Genomic DNA, 22,128 nt, shown 5'->3' with positions numbered 1-22,128 from the left:
GCCCCTCACAATAACGCAAGTTTTTGATACGCCAGAGCTCCGCTCCTCACGATGGCGGATTTTCGATACCCCAGAGCATCGCCCCTCACAATGACGCAGTTTTGATACGCCATAGCTCCGCCCCTCACAATGACAGACAGTATATTACACCAGAGCCCCGCCCCTCGAAATGATGGACAGTCCATTCCCCCAGAGTCCTGCCCCTGAAAATGACGGACAGTTCATCACCCCAGAGCCCCGCCTCTCATAATGACGGACATGTCGATACGCCACAGCACCGGATCTTAAAATGAGAGACTTTTCAATATCCACAGAGGCTCCCAGGCTCTGATATTTCAGTGGCCATTGAGCCCCATGTATCGGAACAGCTGATAGCTTAATAACCATGGAGCCCTGTCTCTCAAAATCAATGACTGAAGTAGACCTTTCAGCCCGTCAAGCCTGCACTGCCATTCAATAAGAGCATGGCTCATCTGTGGTAACTTCATACATCTGCTAGAGGGTGCTCACATCCCTTTATATCCTTGCTTCATAAAAATTTGGCTATCTCTGAGTTATGATTTATTGTCACGTGTGTTTTACAGTGAGAAAAACAGTAAAATACAGTGAAAAGCTTTTCCTCTGTCGCCACGATCCAGCACCATTTTGAAAGGTTTTAAGAAATAAGAAATGAAATAACGAGATATAGGTTAAAGAGAGATTATCAGTCTTGAACCATCATCAATGACACCTGTGCCATTCCTCCACTGCCTTGATGCCATCAACTCCAGATCTAACCACTGTTGAAGTCGCCACTATTCAGGCACCAGCTTTTGCCACTGGGCTGATTCTTCTCTGCTAATGTCTCACTGCTGCTTGCACCAGGCTCACTACCATCAGAGCTGCATCTCATGTCACTGAACCCACCTCCACAATGTTGCTGTGATGCCCTTCCACACTATCCCTTTACCACCACCAGCGTTGGACCCAACCAAAGACAAAGTCGCCAATTCTCAGGCAATATCTTTTGCTGCTAGGCCTACCTCGCTGACGTCATCTCTGCCAATGTAGCTGCTGCTGATATTGATGCCAGGTCCCGTGCTTGCCCCAGAAAAGTAAATAGGCTCTCTAGTCACCGCCATGAGATCTGCACTGGACCGCTCACTGCCGCCATGAGGTCCGTGATGGGCCCACTTGCGTCCGTGCTGGGATTCATCTCTGTCACCGATAGTAAGTAAAGTGATATAAGTAAAGTGGTTGGAATGGATGACCTTCAGAACAGGAGCTATATTCACTGCCATCTTGATGCTTGATTTAAATTTAACAATTGAATTAGCATCGACCACCATTTGAGGAAGGGTGTTCCAAACTTCCACTACACTTTGTGTGTAGAAGTGTTTTTTTAACATTTCTCCTGAATAGCCTGGCTCTAATACTTTGAAAATTCTAGAACCAGAGGAAATATTCTATCAGTAGAATTAATTTATCTTAATCTACCCTGTGTTTCACTGTAAAATCCTGAAGACCTTGATTAGACCTAGATTATATATTCTGGAGAATGTAAATATATGGCTTACTTGTAAATATATGGCTTGGTGCAAGTGTAAATATACTCGGCATTCGGAAGCCTTTGATGATGTATCTGTTTTGCGTGCGAGGAGGTCACGTGGTGCTCTGTTTCGCGTGCGAGGAGGTCACGTGATGTTCTGTTTCGCGCGTGAGGAAGTCACATGGTGCTCTGTTTCGCGGGCAGAAGGAGGTCACATGGTGCTCTGTTTTGCGGGCAGAAGGAGGTCACATGGGGTCGGACATCCGGGAACGCGAGAAGGCGGAGAATGGAGTCAGATCAACAGCCAATCAGAAGACAATCCCACCTCAGTGATTGCATGACGTTTTGTATTGTATAAAAGACTGGGTCAGGGACAGGAATAGGTCGTACTTTCTGAACTGATACACTTTGTTGTTTGTCAGGGACGGAAAGGTCTAGGTGAAGAAGGGCCTGTGCCCGAAACGTCGAATCTCCTGTTCCCTGGATGCTGCCTGACCTGCTGTGCTGTTCCAGCAATAAAGTTTCAACGGAAAGGTCTAGACCCAGAGCTCTGTATACTTTGTCCACTTACTGCTAAAATAAACTAAGAGTGTGAGACCGAATATCTTCTCCTATTGCTTCATTTAAAGAACATGCAGGACTCGGCTCACACATAGAAGAAAGTAAGCTGGTAGATTGAGCCAAAGTCCTACAATTTGGTGACCCCGATGTGATGAAGACGGAGAAGTGACGGAAAAGAGAGAAAAATAGAAACAACAGACAACTGACGTCAGATGACAACAACAAGCGGCGCCGCATAAAAAGGTGAGCAGACACCTGTTTATATCGAAGTTCTGCAATTGGAGATACCAAATTGATTGTTGTCATTATACTGCAAGTGTCCTAGTAATAGTAAGTGGATAAAGTATTGATATTGTACATACAGGTTTAAAATCCCGTGAGGTTAGAGTCCCCATAAAAGCAACAAGGTACGTACGGGTTTAAAGTCCCATGGGGTTAGAGTCCCCATAAAAGCAACTAAGTTTGATATGTACAGGTTTAAAGTCCCGTGGGGTTAGAGTCCTCATAAAAGCAACAAGGTACGTAAGTATGAGGAGGTTTAAAGTCCATTGAGCAGGATCTCATAAAAGCAACGCTCACAAATTTTGGTTTATGATTGATGTGTTGTAAGTTTTAAAATTATATTGGGGAATGTACGGAGGGTGGCAGAAAAGCCAGTAGTGTGTTGAAGACAAAGACGGTGGTGTCTCAGCGAGAGAGAGTCGGCAGTGGAAACCTAACGGTGACAACGAAACTGCTGATAATTCTCACTGAAAGGGTCAGTTGCTTAGGTGTACTCATACAAACTGACTGGCCACCGGATTTGTCTCTGATTGGGTTGGTTGCTCAGTTATATTATATCCAAACCAACTGACTACTGGACGGGAGGATTAAAAACAAAAAAACACGTAAAATGGAAGGGGAATTTGATAAAGAGTGTGAAGAATACGGAGGATGTTCTTCCGACTTAATGTTGCCCGTAAAACAGCAGTGGGGTAAAGCCAGAAGTCAGTTAGTCAGTGGGCTTGCAAAGAACAAACAAAAAACAATGATGGAGAAATATGACAAGGTTTGGGAAGAATTACAAAAACAGGGCAAAGTCCCTAAAGATGAGGAGAGGAAGAAATTGTCACCATTTTTAGGAAAAGCAGAAGAGCAAGCTAAACCAGAAGTAGAAGAGCACATGAAGGGAAAGAAAGGGTCAATATTAGTTAGAAGAAAGTGGACAAAAGAAGGCGGGGAGAAATAAGAGAGGAGGATTCATCTGCACAACATGACGTTAGCCTGTGTAGCGGTAGAAACATTACAAAAGAGAGTAGGTGGTACCTCTAAAACAGAACTGGCAAAGGAGACAGGAAAGGCAGGACCATCCGCGCCATTATATCCTAAATTGCCTGGGGTACAATCACCGCCCCCATATCCTGTAACACAAATGCCCTCATGTATGTTTAAGAAGGGGTGTTAGATGTGCAAGAAGTAGGAAGAAGAAAGTACAACGTAGCAAAAGAGAGACTGGCGGAAGCAGTAGAAGAAAGCATCAGAAAAGTAGAAAAACTACACGAGAAGCTGAACAGAGAGTTAAGGAAGCGGAGGAAGCAAGCAGGGTGATAATGACGCACAGCATAAACAAAGAACAGCCAAAACAGGGGAGATATTCATCAGTGCAAGAGCCAGATGCTCACTCGACACCGTATAGTGCTGAGAATGAAAAGAGGGGAAAATTACATGACTCAGGTCAGTTATTAGATGACGGGTTCTTAGACAGAAGAAGGAGATTTGAGGGAAGAACGAGACAGAGAGAAATTGGATGGGGAGGAGTCTAAAAATAGTACAGACATTGAGGACGAAGAATCCCTGACAGAGGATGACCCACACACCTACCCCGTCACTTTGAAAGGCTCACTCACAATGCATACTGAACATGGCCCTCCACTGAAGCCCCTACCTGAAACAAGTTATAACCTGCGTCAAAGAGACACATTACGACAACCCATAAAGTATCAGCACCACCAAATGCCATTAATTTACAGAGGCCTCTTACATGGGGGATGTTTATCAGCCCTTCACATTTACTGATACGAACTGCATCCTGGATAAAATGCCCCCACCCACGGAGGGAGGTGGGCCCTGGATGACTAAATTTTGCCAATATACACTAGGCCACAAGTTAGCTATGGACGACTAGAGAGCATTGTTGGGCAAGCAATTGAGTACGTGGGAAATACAGCAGATTGAAGCTTCTGCGGGGACCACCTTACTACCTGATTCGGACCCGTTTGCGCAGCATGCCACCTGTGTGGGAAGGGCAATGAGATTTCCGATTCCACCGGGAGCGATGCACTCACTCACCTTCACAATGAAGGAGGGTGAGGATATGCCTGCCTTTTTGGCTAGGTGTAAGGGCACGTGGACAGATACTGCGGGGAGTCATCCAGGGTCGGGTCAGCTACAGACTACGTTATTTAGAAATGCCGTTATGGTAGGGATGCCTAAGGAAGTAAAAGAGGCAATGGAGAGTAATCATGATATCCCAGGTTGTTCTACAGAACAGTGGGAAGAACACTTGACGCACCACATGAAGCGTCACAGAACAAAACAGGTTGAAGATAAACAGAGCAACGAGTCAGCTCAAATGCAATTGCTGAAGTTACAGCTCGATGAGGCTAGAAGGAAGGCTATGATACAAAGAAAGCCTCCCAAAAGACGACTAATCAGATGGTTCAGCAGCCGTCGCCACAAAACAACCTCCCGAGTCTAGACCCAACACCTGATTGGATGCCACACTACCCCCACTATGGGGGCAGGCCTATCGGTGTAGCAGGAGGAATGCGTGGTAGAGGAAGGGGCTGCGGAGGACTCAGAGGTCAGCCACCCAACACCTGTTTTGAATGTGGCCAACCCGGGCATTGGAGAAGAAATTATCCCATGCTGTGGGGACCCCAGGGAGGCCAGGGATCGATCAGAGGACAGTATGTCCGCTCAAGTCAGCCTCCTTTTCAACAGGCTGTTCAGCCTTACCAAGCCCCAAATGCAGCTGCAGCCCCGCTGCAAGGACAGTACCCCCAAACTATGCCGGAAGGGCAGGGGTACGAATATTGACAGGGCCCGAGTACTCAGGGTCATGTGGGGTTGGCAGACCCCTATATGCAAATGAGGGTAATGGACAAGAATCTGTCTTTTTTGGTTGACACGGGTGCAAGAGTTTCTACCATCACTTGTGATATACCTCGGTCAAACATGTCATCCTCCAGCGTCAAATTAGTAGGGTTCTCGGGTAAACCAGAAAATCTGCCTTTGACATCGCCACTGATCACATCAGTGGCCGGACAGACCTTTCGTCACCGGTATATTTCATCACCGGCATGCCCTATCAATCTGATGGACCGCGACTTGCTGGTGAGATGCGGGGTCTCGGTTCTGTGCGGACCAGACGGACTGGTAGTGACGTTTCCAAATGGCTATTCCGTCAACTGTTCTATGACAATGATTCACTCTGGATCCCAAATGATGCTATCAGCGGACACATCACCAACGGCAGAAGGGCAGTGGGCAGATATATACTAGGGACTCCTCGAACCCGAAAAAAGGCAGAACAACGGCATACAGTCTTTATACAACCAATGGCGACCCCGGGTTCAGGTGCTGCATCCCTATGCTCCCCCTGCAGATCCTCTCCATATTACCCTATGTTATGATAGAGATGATAATAAAATCTATCAGCATGCATTCTATCAGCACCTAGAAGGGACTCAATGGGATATTTCCTCCAGTTGTATTCTGCTAGGGAAAGAAGGTATGGCGGGTGTTGTTGAACTAACTGCAGAACAGTTGGAATGGTATGAGATGGCTGAAGAAGCTATACCTCATGTCACATTGGCCGTGCATGCTGAACATCAGGCCAAGGATCTGGGACCTATGTCCAAACGCTTGATGGCGCTAACTGATTGGGTTTGGACTCAGTTACCCGGTTTACAATATTCACCATCAGAGGAAGCCTACAGAATTATGTACAGGACAATTAACAAGGTACTGCTGGAACATAGGCAAATTGAAAGGTTTCATGGCAGGGAAAAAACAGACCATCCACAGGCTGCAGCGATGCTTGACACTTTACCAGATACCTTGTGGTCAGCAGGTTCAACGGACGTTGATCACTGCAAACACGTCACACCAATCACATTCGATTTAATAGACCACACTCCGATTTGGCAGAGACAATACTCACACAAACCAGAGGCTGAAGCCGGCATTGCTGACACAATTGAAGGATTGTTAGCAGCAGGGGTGCTAGAACCCTCCCAGTCACCCTGGAACACTCCTATCTTACCTGTAGAGAAGCAGAATACAGGTAAATATAGGATGGCGCATGATCTTAGACGTATCAATAGTGTCATCTCTACTCCAACAGTTTCAGTTCCAAACCCCTACACTGCGATGTCTGTGCTGACCCCTGACTATAAGTGGTTCTCGTGCATTGATCTGGCCAACGCGTTTTTCTTTTTGCCCCTAGCTGACCATTTGAGGGACATTTTCTCATTCACCTACAAAGGCCAACAACTACGTTACACAAGGGTCCCTCAAGGGTTCATTTTGTCGCCTGGGGTGTTTAATCAGATACTGAAACAGCAGCTGAAGGACCTGATGCTCCCAAAGGGGGTGGTATTGATCCAGTATGTGGATGACATTCTTTTGGCGGCACCCGACCATAATTCTTGTCTGGCAGCCACAAAGTCGTTGTTGCTTCACCTGTATAACGTCGGTTTCAAAGTTTCACGGGCTAAATTGCAATGCTGCAGACAAACGGTGTCTTTTCTGGGTAGAGTTATTTCCGCTAAGGGAACAGGTGTGTCTCTGTCCCATAGATCCTCCATTCTGCATCATACCAAACCAGTCACTGTAAAAGACATGCTCTCATTTCTTGGGTTGGCAGGATACAGCAGACAATTTGTTGCGTCATATGGGGAGCTCACTTTCCCTCTAAGGGCCATGGTAAATGAGCAAGGCATGAGAAATTTGTTGGCCCATTTGCAGTGGACCACGGAGGCAGACAAAAGTTTCATATCTCTTAAACAGGCCCTAACGTGGGCTGCTGATTTAGCGGTCCCGGATTACAAAGAGCCATTTTTCCTCGATATTTCTGAAAAATTACACACAATAAATGGTGTTCTTTTTCAGAAAAAAGGAGGAGACAGACAGGTGCTGATGTATGTAAGTGTTACCCTTGACCCAATAGAGGACAGACAAGACATGCAGCAGGGGTAGCAAAAATTCTCCAAAAGGTAGCACATATAGTCATGGGCCATTCACTAACAGTACTGACGACACATAGTATAGTGGCCTATGTGAACTCAACAGCCTTTACAATGACATCACTGCGGCAAACCAGGTTAGAGAAAATCCTGAATGCACCACATATAACTTTCACACACGAAGGCTGACAACATGGGAGAAGGAGAGCCACACATGTGTGAGGAAAGGGTACAGAGAGACGTAAAAGTTAGGGCAGACTTACAGGCAATTCCACTAGTAGACCAGAAGAAGTGCTGTTCACAGATGGTTGCTGTTACAGACATCCAACTGAAGGACTTAAAGCAGCCTATGCAGTGGTGCGACAGACAATGAGGGATTTGAGGAAGTGTTGACAGGAAAAGTGACAGGCAAAGAATCAGCCCAGTTGGCTGAACTACAGGCAATGATAGCTGCGTTAGAATGGTCAGAGGGAAAAAGAGTAAATATCTACACCGACTCTGCATATGTGGCAGGGGCTAAACAGGTAGAACTTAGTCAATGGATCAGAGCAGGATTCTTAACAGCAGCAAAAACCCCAATTAAACATGAAAAAGATATGAAAAGATTAGCGGAGGCCCTAATGAAACCTGCAGAAGTGGCAGTGGTCAAGTATAGAGGACATGATAAAGCAGATACAGTAGTAGCGAAGGGCAATCAGGAAGCAGACTCAGCAGCAAAGAAAGCAGCAGGGTATACAGCACAGTATATAATGATGCAAACAGAGAGAACAGTGTACGACCTGCTGCCCGCCTGCGATGCAAATGTGTTAATCAAAGAGCAGCAGAAAGCCTCTCCTCATGAAGTGACAGTATGGAGAGAGAGAGGGGCCACAAAGTCAGAAGGGATTTGGAGGTCACCGGACAGTAGACCAGTGCTACCCCCAGGTTTGATAGCTTCCATGCTCCAGGAAGCTCATGGGTTGACACATTGTGGAAAAACACAGATGCAGAGGTATCTGACACATTGGTGGCATCCATTCTTGCCAGCAATGATTGAAAATTACATCAGAGAATGTAGAAGGTGTACAGAATACAATATGAGAGCAACAGTGAAACCACACGAGGAAAACTTCCCTCTCCCAAGAATGTCAGGTCAGGAAATAGTGATTGACTACACTGACATGATAGAGAGAGTAACGGATACCGGTACCTTTTGGTAGCAGTGGATGCATACACTGGTTGGCCAGAAGCGATACCTGTGGAAAAGGAAGACGCAAAAACAGTGATCAAATTCTTGATAAACCAATACATTCCAATGCATGGGTTTCCAAAGAGAGGTAAGTCAGATAATTGCACACATTTTAAGAACAAAGACCTGCAAGAAGTTGAAGCAGCTTTAGGACTGAAACATGCGTTTGGAACAGTGTACCATCCTCAGTCACAGGGAAAAGTGTAAAGAATGAATCAGTCCGTAAAAGGAAAAACAGGAAAAGTGTGTGCACAAACAAAGTTAAGCTGGGTGGATGCCCTACCTTTAGCTTTAATGTCCATTAGAAGCTCAGTAAACTCTATCACAGGGTTCACCCCGTACGAGCTAACAACAGGGCAGCAGTTCCTGGGACCAGGAGCTGGAATACAGATGTTAGAGGGAGGAGGCTCTCTAAGGTACAAACCTTACTATGACCAACTAACAGCTTTGGTGTCAGCTTTCTCCAAACAGGTTGGATCGGCAAAGGGGGACCTACAGAGCCAGGCACCATCTACCACAGACTGGGTCCTGCTGAAAATGATCAAACGGAAGTGGTCGGAGCCAAGGTGGACAGGACCTTATAAGGTGGTGGAGAGGACATCTCATGTGGTCAGACTACAGGGGAAAGGAGAAAGCTGGTACCATTGGAGCCAGTGTGCAGCCACGGAACTACCAACGAGAACTCTAGAACAAATAAGAACAGAAAAAGAGTAGAAGGGTCTTAAACTTTTAACTTTTGCAGGAAGAGGGTTCTGGAAAAAGGGGGAGAGGTTCTCAAGATCTCTAAGGAAGGGTTTTTCTGGAGAGCAGAAGTGAGGACAGGACCGGAACACAAGAAGAATTTGTTTAAAACATATAGGAAAGTTGTGTAAAGAATATAATGTTTATCTCTGTAAGAAGCCCACACTACCCTAGGCTGTTGAAGTTGGGAGTTTTTGCTATTATTTTATGTATAAGTGTTATGCCGCTGTTAATAGGAGTATTAACCATGAGGGACAAACACACAGGCGAGGGAGAAAGTTCCAGGAATGAAAGGTCATTAGGACAAGAGGCGGACAAAGGGAGGCGGGGAGCCAGGTACACATCAGACATGATAAAAACCATAGTACAACATACCAGTTTGACTTATGCGAAGTAGTTGATTGTGGCCAAGATACAGGGAGCTGGAGGGAGTATGATGTATATCTTTGCCTCTATGCCATTTACCCATGCCCATCGTGAGATCATGTATTAACATGGACTGGGGTACGATGGACACCCAAGAAGTTGTCACCCTCGGATAATAGATGGAAAGTTCAAGACCATGTGAGCCTGACAAAGGGGCAACTCGATCATTCCTCAGAGCTAAAAAATCCACTCTTTTAAACCCTGACAAGATTCAATATTAACCCTAGTCCCAAAGAGGTACAGATTTACTGTGGGAGTGATGACAGAAGCTTTTATTTTGTAATAGGTGTAGATCAATCTGGAGTGGATAACATGGGACTAGTGAAGGTAACTTTAGTGGACCCTCCTACAAACCAGCCACAAACTGAAAACACAACAAGTATGGTGGTAGAACCAAGTTCAGGAGTCGTGGTAATAGACTACAACAACCTCACGAGAAGGGACATTATTAAATTAGCCACCGGGTATGGGGATAAGAACCTATGGCTGGACTGGATGACAGCGACCGCAACCTCAATGAATATGAGTAATTGCGTCGCGTGTTCCTCGGCCAGGCCAACCCTATTTACTACCCCAGCCCCATTGTTCCCTAATATAGATCCAACAGGATTTCACTACATGATGGCCCTCACCATGCAGGTGGACCCTCCAAATTGTACCACCTTAAGTGCTATTTTCCCACGTTACCTCCAGTGTAAAGAATTCCACGTTACCTCCAGTGTTTACCCCAAGGGCCAACAATTACACTTGTTTCGCTTGAAGTTCTAATATAATCTTGGGAGACATGCCCGCTGACTGGTGTCAGGATACGATTGATGTAACCAGCTGGCAGAATGCTAGCACAATGGTTTGGGCCAGAGCTGATCTTTTTTGGTACTGTGGAGATAGAACACTGCATGTTAGTCTACCTCCAGATTGGTCTGGAACCTGTGCAATGGTCAGGTTAGGGGTACCCTTATTCCTCTTAGGAGAACGACAACAGGGAATAAATCCGCATGCATGAACACGCAGGGATTTGTTTGATGTCACATCTGGCTCAACCACTTACATAGATGCAATAGGTGTTCCCCGCGGTGTACCTGATGAATATAAATTGGCAGACCAGGTAGCAGCAGGATTTGAGAATCTCCCAATTATCAGTGTTCTATTCCCAATCACGCCGAATAAAAACGTCGACCGAATTAATTATGTACATTACAATGTACTCAGGCTAGCCAATAGAACTAGAGACGCGGTGGCGGGACTCTCTGAACAACTGGCAGCGACCTCATTGATGACAGTACAAATTAGAATGGCCTTAGATATGTTGTTAGCAGAAAAGGGGGGAGTGTGCTGTATGTTCGGAGATCAATGTTGTACGTTCATCCCCAACAATACGGCACCTGATGGCTCGGTAACCAGAGCCCTGGAAGGACTAAGAACCTTGTCTGAAGAAATGCATGAACATTCAGGTATTGACAACCCTCTAGGAGGCATTTTCGACTCATGGTTTGGGAAATGGAAAGGATTAATTGTGTCTGTGTTTATGTCCCTCGATGGTATGATGATTGCGTTAGTGTTGTGTGGATGTTGTTGTTTCCCCTGTATTAGATCTTTGTTGAACAGGGTAATCATCACAGCAATTGAAGGGAAGGCTCCCCCACCCTACCAGATGGCACAGATGGAGACGGAAACCATGGCTCTGGCAAGAAGGGAAGACTATGCATCGGAGAGCGAATGTGATGTATAAAACTGGTTTGTTGGTCTCATGAGACCAAAAGGGGGACTTGTAAATATATGGCTTGGTGCGAGTGTAAATATACTCGGCATTCGGAAGCCTTTGATGATGTATCTGTTTTGCGCGCAAGAGGAGGTCACGTGATGCTCTGTTTCGCGAGCAAGGAGGTCATGTGGTGTTCTGTTTCGCGCGTGAGGAGGTCACTTGGTGTTCTGTTTCGCGTGCGAGGAAGTCACGTGGTGCTCTGTTTCGCGGGCAGAAGGAGGTCAGACATCCGGGAACGCGAGAAGGCAGAGAATGGAGTCAGATCAACAGCCAATCAGAAGACAATCCCACCTCAGTGATTGCATGACGTTTTGTATTGTATAAAAGACTGGGTCAGGGACAGGAATAGGTCGTACTTTCTGAACTGATACACTTTGTTGTTTTTCAGGGACGGAAAGGTCCAGACCCAGAGCTCTGTATACTTGTCCACTTACTGCTAAAATAAACTAAGAGTGTGAGACCGAATATCTTCTCCTATTGCTTCATTTAAAGAACATGCAGGACTCGGCTCACACATAGAAGAAAGTAAGCTGGTCAATTGAGCCAAAGTCCTACAAGAATAAAGCCCTAATTTTGTAATCTCTCCTCATAACTCCTAAAGTCCAAGTATCAGACTTGTAAATCTACATTGAAATCTTCCAGGGCTAAAACAGCTTTCCTAATGTGTGGTGCACAGGTCTGCTCACAATAGTCTAAGAGGGGTCTAACTAGGGTTTTGTATAACTGCAGCAAACCTTAGCATGCCTATTCTCCAGCCCTTTAGATATGAAGCCCAGCATTCCATTGGCTTTCTTAACTATTTTCTGTACCTGGTCATGGCATTTTAAAGAGCAATGCATCTGAACCCCCAAATCTCACTCGTCATAGAGTCCTACAGCACGGAGACAGGCTCTTTAGCTCAAACTAGTCAATGCCGACCAAATATCCATCCAAGCTAACCTCATTTCCTTGCACTTGGCCCATATCCTATACTAAGTCGATAGTGTGGTGCTGGAAAAGCACAGCAGGTCAGGCAGCATCCAACTCAGCATCGTCCTCATGACTCATCCAACCTGTCCATCTTCCTTTCCACCTATCTGCTCCACCCTCCTCTCTGACCTATCAGCATTACCCCCACCTCCATCTACCTATTTCACTCTTAGCTACCTTCCCCCCAACCCCACCCCCTTCCAGTTATCTCTCTACCCCCTTGGCTCACAAGCCTCATTCCTGATGAAGGGCTCTTACCTGAAACATTGATTCTCCTGCTCCTTGGATGCTGCCTGACCTGCTGTGCTTTTCCAGCACTACATTCTTGACTCTGATCTCCAGCATTTGCAGTCCTCACTTTTTCCATATTCTTCTAAACCTTTCCTATCCATGTATTTGTCCAAATGCCTATTAAATGTTGTTAATGTACCCACCTCAACTACTTCCACTGGCAGCTCATTCCATACACGTATCATCCTCTGTGTAAAAACGTTGCTTCTGAGGGTCACTTTTGTTCTTTTCCCCACTAACCTTATACTGTTGCCCTCTAGTCCTGGGAAAAGGATTGAGTGCATTCATCCTATCCACGCCTTTCATGATCTTATACACTTCAATAAGATCCCCCCGCAGTCTCCTATGCTGTAAAGAAAAAAGTCCTACCTTGTCAACTTCTCTCTATAACTCAGACCATTGAGTCCTGGTAACATCCTTGTAAATTTCTTCTGCATTCTTTCCAGTTTAATAATATCCTTCCTATAGCAAGGTGACCAAAACTAAACACAATACCCCAAGTGTGGCCTCACCAACACCCTGCACAACTGCAACATAACTTCCCAACTTCTCAATGCCCTGACTAATTAAGGTCAGTGTGCCAAAAGCCTTCTTCATTGCCTGTGACTTCACTTTCAGAGAACCGTGCACCTGAACTCTGAGGTTCCTATGTTCCATTATGCTCCTTAAGGTCCTACTATTCACCATGAAGCTCCCACCTTGATTTGACTTTCCAAATATAAGACCTCACACTTATCTATATTAAAATCCATTTGCTATTTCTCATCCCACTTCCTCAGCTGATCAACGTCCTGTTGCAATTTCTGAGAACCTTCCCCACTGTCCATGATACTACCTATTTTAGTGTAATCTGCAAACTTACTAATCATGCTTTGTACATTCTCATCCAAATCATTGATATAGATAACAAATAGTAACGGGCCCAGCATCGACCCCTGCGGCACTCCACTAGTCACAGGTGTCCAGCCTGACAAGCATCTTCCACTCTTACCTCTGCTTCCTACCATCAGGCCATTGTGTATCCAACTTGCAAGTTCCCCCGGATTCCATGCGATCTAACCTTCCACAGCAACCTACCATGTGAAACCTTATCAAAGACCTTACTGAACTCCATATAGACTACATTTACCGCCCTGCCCTCGTCAACCTTCCTGGTACTGTATTTAATTTTGTGCCTTCCAAAAAAATACACATCTATAATTTTTTGGTAGAAGTGCATAACATCATGTTTACTTATATTAAAATCCATTTGTCATAGCTTTGCCCATTTACCTAATCTATCAATATCCTGTAATAATGTTATGTTTGTCAACACTGTCTACATAGCTGCCCAATATTGTATTGTCCTTGGAGCCACACTCAGTCAAATTGCAGACTTGATGTCGTGGGCTGTCACTCTCACCTCACCTCTAGAATTCAGCTCTTTTGTCCATGTTTGAACCAAGGCTGTAAGAAGATCAGGAGCTGAATGGCCCTGGCAGAACCCAAATTGCATGTCAGTGAGTGAGCAGGTTGTTGGTAAGCAGATGCTTCCTGACAGCACTGTTGATAACACCTTCCATCACTTTATTGATGAGCAAAAGTAGACTGCTGGAATGGTAGTTGACTGGGTTGGATTTTTCCTGCTTTTTGTGTACAAGACGTACCTGGGTAATTTTCCACATTGTTAGTTAGATGCTTATGTTGTGGCAGTACTGGAACAGCTTGGCTAGAGGAGCAGCAAATTTTGGAAGCACAAGTCTTCAGTACTATTGCCAGAATATTGTCAGGGCCCATAACCTTTGCAGTATCCAATGCTTCTAACTGTTTCTTGATGTCACATGGAGTGGACTAGTGGAAGAGGTTGTTGTGTACAGAGCCCTATTCTTCCCTATGACTGACAGCACAATACACACACGGCCCCATCCTTTCTAATGATTGACAGCTTAAACCCCAGAGAGCCCTGCCCTTCAGAATGTCCGATTGTTCAATAACCAAAGTGGTGGAAGAAGAAAAGGAGAGACATAGAGGTGCAATGTCATAGGACAGCGTTTGGAAACTTGCATTAAGTTCTGGACACTTAGTTCTGGGATATTAGGATCAAATTACTGTAGATACTGGAATCAGTACTGAAAATAATAAATGCTGGGGATCACAGTGGGTCAGGCAGCATCCTTGGAGAGAAAGTAAGCTAACGCTTTGCATTTAGATGACTTCATCAGAGTTGAAGTGAAGTGTGGAGGGGACAGCATTTATGCAATAGTGGAGGGGAGTGGGGTTGGAGTGCAGGGGGAAGAAGGGTGTTGATAGTTCAGGTTAGATGACTGGTGTGTGAGAATGACAGAACAATGGTGTGTGTAACTGCCCGGCAGACAGTCCCACTGGGGTAGGAGGAGGGGAGAGAGGACATTGTGACAGAGAATATAATCAATAAAGCTAAAAGAAAGGAAAGGAATGGGTTGACTATTTGAAAGTGTTGAACTCAATGAGTTCTAGAAGATTGTAAAGCACCTAATTCAAAGATAAAATATTGCTCATCCAGTTTTCGCTGTGATGCACTGGAGCATTGCAGCATGCCAAGAACAGATAAGTGGGCATTGCGAGCAGGATGTTATGTTAAAATGACTGGTTACGGGAAGTTTGGGATCATGCTTGTGCATGGACTGGAGGTGTTCTGCAAAGTGGTCGCCCAGTCCTCATTTGGTTTCTCCAATATAGAGTAGGCAGGCACCCGATGTGACATCATTACAGTCTTGGTTTAAATATTGACAAAAAAACTGAACTAATACAAGACAGCATTTGATCGAGAATGGCATCAAGGAGCCCAATTAAAAATGAAGTTAACAGGAATTGGAGAAAATGCTGCACTGGTTGGAGTCATACTTAACAGAATGGAAGATGCTGGTAGTTGTTGGATGTCAATCATTTCCATCACAGGCCTTCCTTTTGGATGTCCAATAGTGTTGTGGCCTAGGTCCAACCATCTTCAGCTCCTTCATCAATGACCTTTCCTCTATCATAGGGTCAGAATTGGGATGTTCATTGATGATTGAACGTTGTTCAGTTTTCTTTGTGACTCTTCAGATACTGAAGCAGTCTATGATCATGTGCACTATACGGCTCTGGCCAGACTACATTTGGAGTATTGTGCGCAGATTTAGCCCATATCTCAGGAAGGATGTATTGGCCCTGGAGTTTATTCACAGGAGGTTCATGAGAATGGTCCCAGGAATGAAAAGTTTAACATATGAGGAATGTTTGAGGACTCTGGGTTTATATTTAGTGGAGTTTAGAAGGATATGGGGGGGATCTAATTGAAATGTACAGAATACTGAATTGCCTGGACAAAGCAAATGTTTCCATTGGTAGGAGAGACTAGGATCTGAGGGCATAGCCTTAGAAGAAAGGGAAGACCTTTTAGAACAGCAATAAGGAGAAACTTCTTCAGAGAGTGGTGAGTCTATGGAACTCATTGCCACACTAGGCTTTGGAGGCCATGTCATTGAGTATATGGAAGGCTGAGATAGATAGGTTCTTGAGGATCAAGGGTTAAGACCATAAGACATTGGAGCAGAAATTAGGTCATTCAGCCCATCGTGTCTGCTCCGCCATTCAATTACGGCTGATAAGTTTCTCAACTCCATTCACCCTATAACCCTTGATACTGAAGAACCCGGGTTCAATTCCCGCCTCAGGCAACTGTCTGTGTGGAGTTTGCACATTCTCCCGGCGTCTGCGTGAGTTTGCTCCGGGTGCTCCGGTTTCCTCCAAAAATGTGCAGGTTAGGTGAATTGGCCATGCTAAATTGCCCGTAGTGTTAGGTGAAGGGGTAAATGTAGTGGAATGGGTCTGGGTGGGTTGCTGTTCATAGGGTCGGTATGGACTTGTTGGGCCAAAGGGCCTGTTTCCACACTAAGTAATCTAATCTAATCTAAACCTAACTCCCTCAGTCTTAAATATACTCACTGACCTGGCGTCCATGGCCTAGTGTGGCAATGAATTCCATAGATTCACCACTATCTGGCTGAAGAAGTTTCTCTTTATTGCTGTTCTAAAAAGATCTTCCCTTTACTCTAAGGCTATGCCCTCAGGTCCTAGTCTCTCCTACCAATGGAAACATCTTCCCAATATCTACTCTGTTAGGCCATTCATGATTTTATATGTTTCAATTAGATCCCCCTTCATCCTTCTAAACTCCATCAAGTATTAACCTAGAGTCCTTAAAAGTTCCTAATATGTTCAGCTTTTTTTTCCTGGGACCCCATGCTCATTAACTTCCTCTGAACATGCTTTTGGGCAGTACATCGTTCCTGAGATATGGGCCCAAAACTGCACACAATGCTCCAAATTGGTCTGATCAGAGCATTATAGAGCCTCAAAAGTACATCCCTGCTTTTATATTCAAGTCCCCTCAAAATAAATGCCATTATTGCATTTGCTTTCCTAACTACTGACTCAACCTGCAAGTTTATTTTGAGAGAAGCCTAGGGAGAAAGCGGGAGAATGGGGTTGAGAAACTTATCAGCCATGATTGGATGGCAGAAAAGACTCAATGGGCTGAATGGCCTAATTTCTGCTCCTATGTCTTATGGTCTTATGGTCAATATTCCACTTGGACTGATAAGTGGTAAATAACATTCATGCCACAAAAGTGGTAAGCAATGACTAACTCCAACAAGAGAGAATCTAATTATTTCTCCTTAACAATCAATGGCATTACCATCGCTGAATCCTCTACCATTAACAACCCAGTTACCATTGACCAGAAACTGAACTGGACCAGCCATATAAACATCGTAACTACAAAAATAAAAGCTAAGTACTATGGATGTGAAATAAAAATAGGACGTGCTGGATAATCTTAACAGGTCAGACAGCATCTGTAGAGAGAATAACAAAGTTAATGTTTCCAATCTGATATGAATCTTTTCTGAAGATGACAAAGAACTCCTGAGTTTCTCCAGAACCTCCTGTTTTAATGTCTGAGGGTATAAGAGCACATTAAAGGCTGAAATTCTGCATTAAATAATTCACCTCCTGATTCCTGTAAACCTGTCCATCATGAAAAGTCACAAGTCCAGGGTGTGACAGAATATTTTCCATTTCATAGGGACTTTTGTAATGTAATGATAGTGTTCCTACCTCTGAGCCAGAATGATCCCGGGGAGGAAGGGCTTGTCATGTGAGGTGTGATTAAGGAGTGTGAGTCTAAACTCGATAGAGTTTTGAAGGATGAGTGGGAATCACATTGAAACTTTAAGGATAACCAAACACTGCTGACCTTGCCGGCACTGCCATCTTTGATAAGTCATATATCACCCTGACCTGGAACTATATCAACATTTCTTCGCTGGCAAAATCTAGGATCTCCCTTCTTAAAGTGTACTTACATCACATACTGCAGCTGTTTAAGAAGGCAGCTCACCACCACAAAGGTAATTGGGGCTGGACAATTAATGGTGGCCTAGTCAGCAGCTCCCACACTTTGGGAAAAAATGAAAGAGAAAAGAAAAGAAATCGGGTGTGTGATACTTTTCTACAATTGTCACATACAAACTGATATAAATACAGATATTAGGGTATTCACTAATTCTAGGTATTTCTATACTACTGGGGAGGGGGGGGGGGGGGGTACCACTTACCTATGCCTCAGTATTCCTTTGCACTTAGAGAAGTACTGCATGATGACTCACTGTTACTCTGAAGGCTAAGGTAATTAAACATTATGCAGGTATGAAAATTGAACGTTGAACCAAGAAGAAGATTGCAGATCCTTGTGTATTTTTTGAAATTAGTTGGTTGAATAGATTGACAAGTGAAAAAACTATCAGAAACATGAACACTGATGGAATTAATCACTTGTAATAGTGCTTACGGTTGGCACAATCCATTAACAATGAAACGAATGCAGAAAGTTTACTTTCATATTTTCATGGAACGTTAGCATTATTGGTAAGGTCAGCAATTATGTGCATCCATAATTGCTATTGAGAAGTTGGTGATGAACTGTTGCAATCCCCAGTGTAGGTCCTAAGGATTGGTCTGTTCAAATACAGAAATCATCATGAACAATGATTGTCAGCCTCCATTGAAAGCACATTTATAAAGAATGCAATGCATGTCTGTAAGTCAATGCAATAAAACTAATTGAAGTAAAATATTACTTGTATTTAACTGTTATATTTATTCCTGGCAGTTTAAGAAGGCAAAATATCTGCTTTGATGCTCTGTTAGATATACACTTGTTATTTTGTTTTTTCTCCTGTATTGTTTCTCAGTGATCTTGTTGCAATACCAGTTAATGATATAGTTTGCAGTTGAGGCCAAACTAGCTTAATTCCGGTTAAGAAATTACCTCAACCCTGAAAGAGCTAAAGTAACTATTTTGCCAGAATATTAGAACTTGCGAAAAATCTATTTGGATTGTAGAAAACCAGGGTGAGAATCTGTTCACCGTTAATCATACACAAGAGGGCAGCAGAGAACAAATACAGAGAAAGCAGCAGGAAGCAGTCAGATAAGGAAATTAAGCATACTGTTCGTGAGATCAAACTAACCTACACAGCCGACATTTTACTATCATCCATGTGCCTATCCAAGAGTCACTTTAATGTCCCAATGTATCTGACTCTACTACCACTGCTGGCAGTGATGTTGCAGTTAATTTTGTAGCTGATGTACACACTGACTCTGTATGCTCTTGATGGAGAGATTGCATGTTAAAGGTTGGTGGTTGGGATTCCAATTAAGTGGGCTGCTTTGACCTGGATAGCGTTGAGCTTCTTGAGTGTTCCAGAGAACATCTCCGGAACACTTGCACCGATCAACCCCACCACCCCGTGGCCGAACATTTCAACTCCCCCTCCTACTCTGCCGTGGACATGCGGGTCCTGGGCCTCCTCCATCGCCACTCCCTCACCACCCAACGTCTGGGGGAAGAATGCCTCATCTTCCGCCTCGGGACCCTTCAATGTGGACTTCACCAGTTTCCTCATTTCCCCTCACCCCACCTTACCCCAGTCCCAACCTTCCAGCTCAGCACCATCCTCATGGTCTGTCCCACCTGTCAATCTTCCTTCCCACCTATCCGCTCCACCTTCCTCTCCGATCTATCACCTTTACCCCCACCTCCATTCACCTATTGCACTCTCAGCTACCTTCTCCCCAGCCCCACCTCCCTCCCATTTATCTCTCCACCCCCAAGCCTCCCAGCCTCATTCCTGATGAAGGGTTTTGCCCGAAACATCGACTTGCTTGCTCCCGGGATGCTGCCTGACCTGCTGTGCTTTTCTAGCACCACTCTAATCTTGACTCTAATCTCCAGCATCTGCACTACGCACTTCCGCCTTTTTGAGTGTTGTCTGAGGTACAGTTAACCAGACAAGTGAGGAGTATTCCACACACCTGATCTGTGCCTGTAGACGGTGCAAGGCTTTGGTGAATCAGGGTATTATTTCAGAATTTCCAACCTCTGATTTGTTCTTGTAGTCACAGTATTTATAAATCTGGCTCAGTTATGATTTTGGTCGATAATAACCTTCAGGATGTTAGTTCAGCGATGGCAATCCTATTAAATGTCCAGTGGACATGCTGAGGTTCTCTATTTTTTTTGTTCATCCAAGAGTTTAATGTCTTATCTGAATGATGGCACTGCTGACAGTGCAGTAACTCCTCAGAAATGCAGTGGAAGTGTCAACTTAAGTGACTTGCTCAAGTCCCTGAAGTGCGATTTGAATTTGTGACCATTTGATTCAAAAGTGAGAGTAAAATCAAAAGCCAAATTTGATAATTGAGCATTGTTTACTTGTGAGCTGCCTTTTCCTGGAAGCCTATAAGACATATTGATATTGAAAATGAAACAATCATCCAGACAGACAGCCTTGTGCCCAGACTTCAGTTCTCCTTACGTGAGTGGACTTTACTGAATATAGTTTTGTAGGAACTTAGGAACATTGGAATAGGAGTAGGCCAATCAGTCCATTGCATCTTCACCACCATTCAATATGATCACGGCTGATTGAACACTTCAGTGTTTTTTATACACCCATCCTCATAACCCTGAATGCCACCAGTAATCAGAAATGTGCTAATCTCTAACTTAAACATACTCAAAGCCTGAGCTTCTACAGCCTTCTGAGTTTACAATGTTCTGAATAAAAAAAGTATTTCCTTCTCATAGATCTAAGTAGTATCACACTTGTTTTTAAATTGTACATTCTTTTTAGACTACCCAAAGAGGAAAGACATCTTACCTGCCTACCTTTCAATTATTTGTAGGTTGCAATTAGATTATCTCTCATTTTTTGAAACTCTAATGAATACAAGCTCAGTTTGCTCAATCTTTCCTGATAGGGGAAATCTGCCATACTGGGAAGATTCGATTCCAACCTTGGGTGACTGTCTATGTGGAGTTTGCACATTATCCCCGTGTCTGCATGGGTTTCCTCTGGGTGCTCCGGTTTCCTCCCACTGTCCAAAGATATGCAGGTTAGGTGAATTGGCCATGCTTAAATTGTCAATTAGGTGCATTAGTCAGAAGGGAAAAGTGGTTTGGGTGTTACTCTGAGGGTCGGTGTGGTCCTGTTGGGCCGAAGGGTCTGTTTCCACACTGTAGGGAATCTGATCTAAAGTCTGGTGAATCTTTTTTGCACTCCCTCTATGGCAATGATATTAAGATAAGAAGACTAAAACTGCACACATCACTCCAGGTGCAGTCCAAACAAGCTCCTATACAATTAAAGCAAGATTTCACTACAACTGTACTCAAATTCTCTTGCAATAAAGGCTAACATTTCAAAAGCCTTCCTAATAGCTTGCTGAGCCTATATGTTAGCTTTAACCACAAGGATCCCTACTCTTTTCAACCTCTTAACATTTAAGAAATAATCTACAAAGCTGGTCTTCTACCAAAGTGGATAACCTCCACTTATTTTATATTTGTCCGTTCACCCAGCTTGTCCAAATGCTTCTGAAGATACTTTGCATTTTACTCAACACTCATTTCTACTTAGCATTCTATCATCTGCAAATTTGTAAATACAAGTATTACATTTAATCCTCATCTTCAACTGACCGATACATATTGTGAATAGCTCAGGCCAAGTACTGATCGTTGTGGCAACCCACTAGTCTTAGCCTGAAAAATGAGAATGATCCATTTATCCTTGTTTTGTGTCAGTTTTCTAATCATGATTCCATACCAATGCATTAACTCATATCTCAAGCGCTTTAATCTTTCTAACCAGCCTCTTGCAAGGAACTTTATCAAAAGCCTTTTGAAAATCTTCCAAACCTACGACCATTTCCATCTAGAAGGACAGGGTAGCAGATATATAGGAACACCACCATCTTCAAAGAGTGGGGATAAATGAGTGCTATTCTGGTTGGCAATCAGTGACTAGTGGTGTGCTTCAGG

At 44.2% G+C, this 22,128-nt stretch overlaps 1 long non-coding RNA gene across 1 annotated transcript; it reads left to right on the top strand.

Annotated features, from left to right (window-relative positions):
* The first annotated feature begins 338 nt into the window (after positions 1-338).
* On the top strand, positions 339-11,908 carry LOC148145819 (uncharacterized). The gene is made up of 3 exons (XR_015761063.1): positions 339-1,966; positions 2,069-2,332; positions 11,303-11,908. It is a non-coding gene; the product is annotated as an uncharacterized LOC148145819 (long non-coding RNA).
* The last annotated feature ends 10,220 nt before the right edge of the window (positions 11,909-22,128 follow it).

This window comes from Chiloscyllium plagiosum, unplaced genomic scaffold (genome assembly GCF_037043375.1).
Source record: "Chiloscyllium plagiosum isolate Xiang-an unplaced genomic scaffold, Cpla_swu_hap1 HiC_scaffold_23, whole genome shotgun sequence".
Lineage (NCBI taxonomy): Eukaryota > Metazoa > Chordata > Chondrichthyes > Orectolobiformes > Hemiscylliidae > Chiloscyllium > Chiloscyllium plagiosum.
This window is presented reverse-complemented; position numbering and strand designations above follow the sequence as displayed.